Source organism: Mixophyes fleayi, chromosome 5 (assembly GCF_038048845.1).
Source record: "Mixophyes fleayi isolate aMixFle1 chromosome 5, aMixFle1.hap1, whole genome shotgun sequence".
In the NCBI taxonomy this organism is placed as follows: domain Eukaryota; kingdom Metazoa; phylum Chordata; class Amphibia; order Anura; family Limnodynastidae; genus Mixophyes; species Mixophyes fleayi.
In genome coordinates this window covers 44,247,085-44,253,592 of record NC_134406.1, presented here as the reverse complement: position 1 = coordinate 44,253,592, position 6,508 = coordinate 44,247,085, and positions in this window count along the sequence as shown.

Sequence of the window (6,508 nt, the reverse complement as noted above, 5' to 3'; positions counted from 1 at the left end):
GGCAAATGCCCTGTGGGCAACGCTGAATGGGGTGCCATCATCATCACCATTTGTTTACATAGCGCCATCAGTCCCTGCCCCATTGGAGCTTACAGTCTAAATTCCCTAACATACACAGAGAGAGAGAGAGAGAGAGACTAAGGTCAATTTTTGATAGCAGTCAATTTAACCTACTAATATATTTTTGGAGTGTGGGAAGAAGCCGGAAACCCACGCAAACACAGGGAGAACATACAAACTTCACACAGATAAAGACATGGTCGGAAATTGAACTCATGACCCCAGCTCTGTGAGGCAGAAGTGCTAACCACTAAGCCACCGTGCTGCCCCGTGGTGCCATTTATGTATATTTTAGGCTCATTTAAGGGCTAGAAAGGAGGCAGTTTTTTTCTCACCCCAGGCACTAATATTTTAAGTTACGGTTCTGGTAAAGCGTGAATGTAAGAGATGCGGCAGTGAAAGGGTTAAAGCCTAATCGCTCCCTGCTAATAATAAAATATACATTTTTACTTGTATTTGTTCAGTAAAATACCAAATGTGTACTGAATTGCACACAAAAATGTTAAGCTATCAGTATATGTATTTTTCAAAAAATGTTCTTTAAACGTCAGATGGTAACATCCACAAGATCGAGAATGTGTCACAACTTGTTCATCTCTCATTGAAATAGATTTAACATTGGTTTTACAAGTGCTGAGGGGCTGGAATTCGATCTTGCGTTTTCCTCACCTTTTAATGACTATATATTTCCACATGAAACCCCAATCTCACACTTCCAGCATTTTCCAGACATGTGATACTGGTTTTTGGTCATATCAGATAGACAGTGAAAATAGCTTTCAATGCAACTGTGAGCCAACAAATGTACAATTTCTATTACTTATTTTTCTGTCATTAATCTAAGAATCAGTATCATCCAAATATCCAGTCAGTTCCTGATATCGTGATTGGTCTCTGTTCCATTTGTGGCATCAAATAATTCCCCAAAGTGGCTAGTTTTTGTTTTTGTTTTCCCTCAGCAGCTTCTCAGTGTTGCTTCATCTATACTAACAAAACTGACCCATTCATGGTATATTGTGATATGTACAGGTGTTGTGTTAAAGTTTGTAGGATTTATATGTCCAAAGAGCACCATACAGCATTTTGGAAATTCCAAATGTGCGTTTGTTTTCATTAAATGTGCCACTTTCACCATTGGGAAATATTGTATTATGTTTTCTCAACACACAACTTTACGTAGCACTGATACATTGGGGGCCTTGTATTCCATACAGGGCTGGATGGGTACAGTGACTTGCAAAAGTATTCAACCCCTTAAAATGTCAACAGACGTGTCTGTATTACAAATGACACTTGCACAGATTGTTCAACAGTATTTATATTGTGACGCAGTAGGCTCTAAAAGTAAATTTTTAAACTCATAATTCATTATTTGTCTGCAGATTTTCTATAAAAATCTTGTTACAGTTTGGTACAGTTTGCTGTACTAGCAGTTTTAGGTCTGTTGGGGGTAAGGTTCTACCAGGTTTGCACACTGTTTGGGAATTAATTTTGCCCAATCTTCCTTGGAGATTTGCTCCAAGTTGATCAGGAAGGATAGATGACGCTTGTGGACTGCAATTTCCAAGTAGTGCCACAGATTTGCAATTGGTTGGAGATCTGGGGGTAAATTTATCAAGCTGCAATTTGGCATTTTTAGCAATTGTCTCCTACAAGTTTAAACTCACTGATGTATTAAAGTGCGAGTTGATAGAAAATCGCCGGTAAAGTGTTTTTTTCAAAATCGCCATTCCCAAAATCTCTACAAATCGCAGTCCCGACGTTTTGACACTCTAACAATACAAGTCACCATATGTATGAAGCGATTTTGCAAACTTGGCCAAGATTGATGTGAAGATCACCAGATACAACACGCTGCTTTCTATAGGCGAGACTCGCAAACACATCACTGTAAAGCTGGGTACACACTACACAGTTTTCAACCAATAATCGGCTAAATCAGCCGACATACGACCGCTCGTTCAAAAGTTGGGTCAGTGTGTACAGTGACACGATGGTAGAAAGTCTGCCCAAATGGACGATTGTCGCCTCATTTGGTTGGTCGTACCGTTTAATATTTTCATTCCAATCTCGTTTCCGCTGTGTAGTGTGTATAAACTTCCAACCGATCCACAACAGTGAGTATAAAATTACAGTCATTGCTCACGACAACATGGCTGTAAAAAGTCGCTAACGTGAGGTCCGCTCTTCCCTTTATCGTCCTAAACAAGGCTAGTGTGTATGCAGTCCATGGACCGAGCGATCAGAACATCGATCACATGTAAAATCGCTCGGCATAAAAAGTTGGTCGAAATTTCTGTAGTGTGTACCCAGCTTTACACTGCTGGCCAATGTTAATGCAACAGGAAGCACAATACAAGTTTAACTTAATCATGATTTCTTGTTTAGAGGGGCAAAAATGATTACTAATTATCTTACTGGGTAGCGTGCACATGAGCACAAGTTCATGCTGCCATTTGTAGTGCCACGAGTATGTACTTTAAATGGTGTCTCCATCTGTAAATATTAAGTGTTGCCTCATCAGGAAAATATAAGTATTGCCCCACTGGTAATGCAATAGTAAGCCACTATAATATAATAAAATAAGAAAAATGTCCCTTACATATAATCATTAAAGAAATTTGGCCCACTAATTTATTAATAAAATTCTTTGGCCCCCCTAAGATAATTAATAATCCGTTTTGCCCCTGTGAACAAGAAATCATCATTACTCTCATATTTAAAGCGTGTCTTGTGTCTCCTGTTATGTTAACATTGGTCAGATGGCTCATACAGGATGCTTTTTTTTTCTGTTCAGTCTCGGGTGAGTTTGACTAAACCACGGGTAGGATAGGGGGTTTTAAAAACGAAACAAATCGCCAGAGATTGGATTTTGGAATGTCAAAATCGCAGATTAATAGATAGGGTGACTCTGCACATAAAACCGCCAGTGATCTCCAGCGATTTGAAATTGCTGAAAAAAAATCGCAGTTTGATACATTGACCCATTATAGAACATTCACCTTGTTGTTCAACCACACCAGTGTGGCTTTGCCCTTGTGCGGGGGATCATTGTCCTGCTGAAAGGTGAACTTAGTTTTCTAGCAGACAGAAGCAGGTTGTCTTGCAGTATTTCCCAGTATTTTGCACCAGCCATCCGTCCTTCAATTTTAACAAGAGGCCGAGTCCCCAAGGAAATGCATCCCCACAACATGATGCTGCCACCCCCATACTTCACTGTTTGGATGGTATTTGCTGAGGAATGGACGTAGTTCGGTTTGTGCCACGCATAGCGTTTGAATTGGGGCCAAAAGGTTCCATTTTTGTCTTCTCTAACCACAAAACCTTATCCCACATTTTAGCTGGGTCACTTTGATATTTTCTGGCAAACTCCAGACATGCTTTGATGTGTTTTCTTCAGTAATGGCTATTTTCAGCCACCATCCCATACAGGCCAGTTGTACTCAGAGCTCTTGATATGGGTGACTGGTCACCTTCACACCAGTCTCAGCCACTGAGCTCTGTAGCTCCTGCAAATTGATAGCTGGTCTCTCTGTAGCCTCACTCACAAGTCTCGTTTTTGCTCTGAGGCTGAAGTTTGAGGGATGGCCTCATCTAGACAGTTCCTGGGTGTTATGATGCAGCTTCCATTTCCTCACCATTAATCCCACAGCGCTCACTGGGATAGCCAAGCACTTGGAAATTATTTTGTAGCCTTTTCCTATCTTGCGCATGTCTATAAATCTATCTTTAATCTTCTTAGAATGCTCTTTATTCTTAATTGTCACAGCTTTCCTTCAGATTCACAGTATGACCGATGCTTTTTGAATTAGGGGATCGTTTATGCATAAGAGTTGACCTTTATTAATGATTCACAGGTAGAGGCTAATTGACAGCCAATGGTTAGAGCAATATCTTTCATTTGAGTAAACTTCGAGCTTACACAGCTTAGGGGTTGAATATTTATGCAATTAACATTTTCCAGTGTTTATTGAAAAATCGGCAGCCAAATAATGAATTACTAGTTTGAAAAAATACATTAGCCAAAGCCTATTGGTTCACAATAAAAATACTTTACAATGTGTGCAAGCATCATTTGTAATACAGACCAATCTGTTGTCTTTTTATGGTGTTGATTTCTTTTGCAAGGCACTGTACATACTGACTTAAGATTATATATATCTGTCCAACATTGCATGATCATAATATACTTGTATTGCATTTACTTAATCATATTTTATTCTTATAGCTTATATACAGTACCATATGGAAAAACAAAAAGATATAAATTAAATCTGCTTAATTCTGTGGGGTTGCTGATCCGACTGGAAACGCACATGGTAACCTACTGCTACTTTAGGATCACCTCATTCCTTATTTTCAATGCTTCAGTTTTACTCTTAAAGTGATGATTGCTTTAGCTTCATTTATGTTGTCAATTAATCATAACAGTGAGGAGAATTGGTACTGTCTCTATTACATATGTCACTTTTGTGTGTGTGTGAATGTTTCTATAACATTGGTGGGAGTGCTCTCTCCTGTATTTAGTACCATGGATGACACAAAAGATGTCCCACTGAAAATATAGGCTAAAGCATACTTGCCCACTTTGCCTGAATGTCCGTGAGACTCCCGAATTCCGTGTAGGCGTTCCGGACTCCTGAGAGGGCAGGCCATTCTCTTCAGGGCCGGTGCAAGGTCTCCAGGTGCCCTAGGCAAGGTTTCAGCCTACCGCCCCTCACCATCAATACCCTCCAGCCAGGCTCATTGCAAGAGACAGCCTGGCAGTTGTCAGGGCAGCCTACCATTAGTCCAGGGCCGGCGCTGATGATTCTGAGCTGCAGAGCAGCTCTCGCCCCCGCCCCACCATATAAAAAGAAATCATTGGTTTGAAAAAACAAACAAACAAAAACAAAATCGGAACGATGCACAAACCAATAATAAAAATAAACCAAAACAAATCAAGTGGCCCCATTAGAAAATAGGCCTATCGGGAAAATTCCCAGTAAGGCCTATGGCCAATTCGCCCCAGCCCGCAACTAATCAGTGATTACGTTGGTTCAAGGTGAAGTGTAAAATAAAAATAACAACTCTTACCTGCTCCTGGCTGGCAAGCCTGCAGTCCGAATGCACTGATGCCTGATGATGTATGCTCTCAATGCTGTCCAGGCTCCATTTCTTCCCACTGGCAAGTTACAGCAGTAACAGCAGTACATTATTTAAAATTGTTTACTGATGTAATAATACATATTATAATTTAAGGTATGACTTCCATTTATAGCCACATAGTTCTTGTGTATTGCTGGGCAGCTGGAGGCTTTAAGTATACAGGTGTAGCCTATACAAATTTTTTCACTGTAAGGAATAGAAAAGATATAGATATAGATATAGATCTAGATAGATATATATATATATATATATATATATATATATATATATATAGTGTGTGTATAAACACCTGTATTTTTGTACTGCAGTATAAATGAACTATGCGGCTAAAAGTAGAAATCATAGCTTATGAATATAAAAATTACCTAATTTTACTTTTTTAGAGACAACATAAATACAAAATAAACAAAAAGATACAGTACCAACTAATTATTTTACATTGAATTTTTTACCTACCAACTACCCTCCTAATGTTTTAAAAAACATTTTAATGAATAATTGATTTATTTTACTTAGCTATTGTTTTTCTCATGGCTGGTCAGCACAGCAGGAGCTGCAGGGGGACTCAAACTCTCCAAGTGTCAATGGTGACACAAAACCGCTCCTCACCTTCTTCTCAGAGGGAGGGTGTGTAGAGCTTCACAGAAAGGAATGATGGGGAGGTGGTGGAGTGGCCCTACAATAACTTTATTTATACTGACAGTGTACAGCAGACAGATCCTGTGGGCGGCACCGCAGCAGGCACATGACAAATAGACTGTTGGGGGGCGGTGCCGCCGCACATCACAGTGACACTGCCGCCGAAGTACACAGCTGACGTCTACAAAGCACTTCATTCATCTGGCGCCCGCAAAACACTTCATTCATCCTGCGCCAGCCATGCACTTCATTCATCCTGCACCCGCCATGCACTTCATTCATCTGGCGCCCACCAAGCACTTCATTCATCCGGTGCCCGCAAAAGCAGTTCATTCATCCTGCGCCCGCCATGAACTTTATTCATCTAGCGGCTGCCGACAACTTCAAACAGCTGGTGGCCGTGGCCCCCTGCACAACAGCCAGTCAGTGGCGACCCCAGGTCCCGACGCCCTAGGCAGCTGCCTAATGGGTGCGCCGGGCCTGATTCTCCCGCATCCTGTACACATCCTAGTGAAGTGGGCAGGATGTGAGTCTAAGTGACGCAATTCTCAGTTAATCACGTCATTGTGGCTCCACCCCCTTCCATCCTTTCACTTCACCCCTCTTTCCCCCCCTCCCCTCTGTGATCTCCCAGAGGCCAAGACTTCAAAGTTTCCAGGTA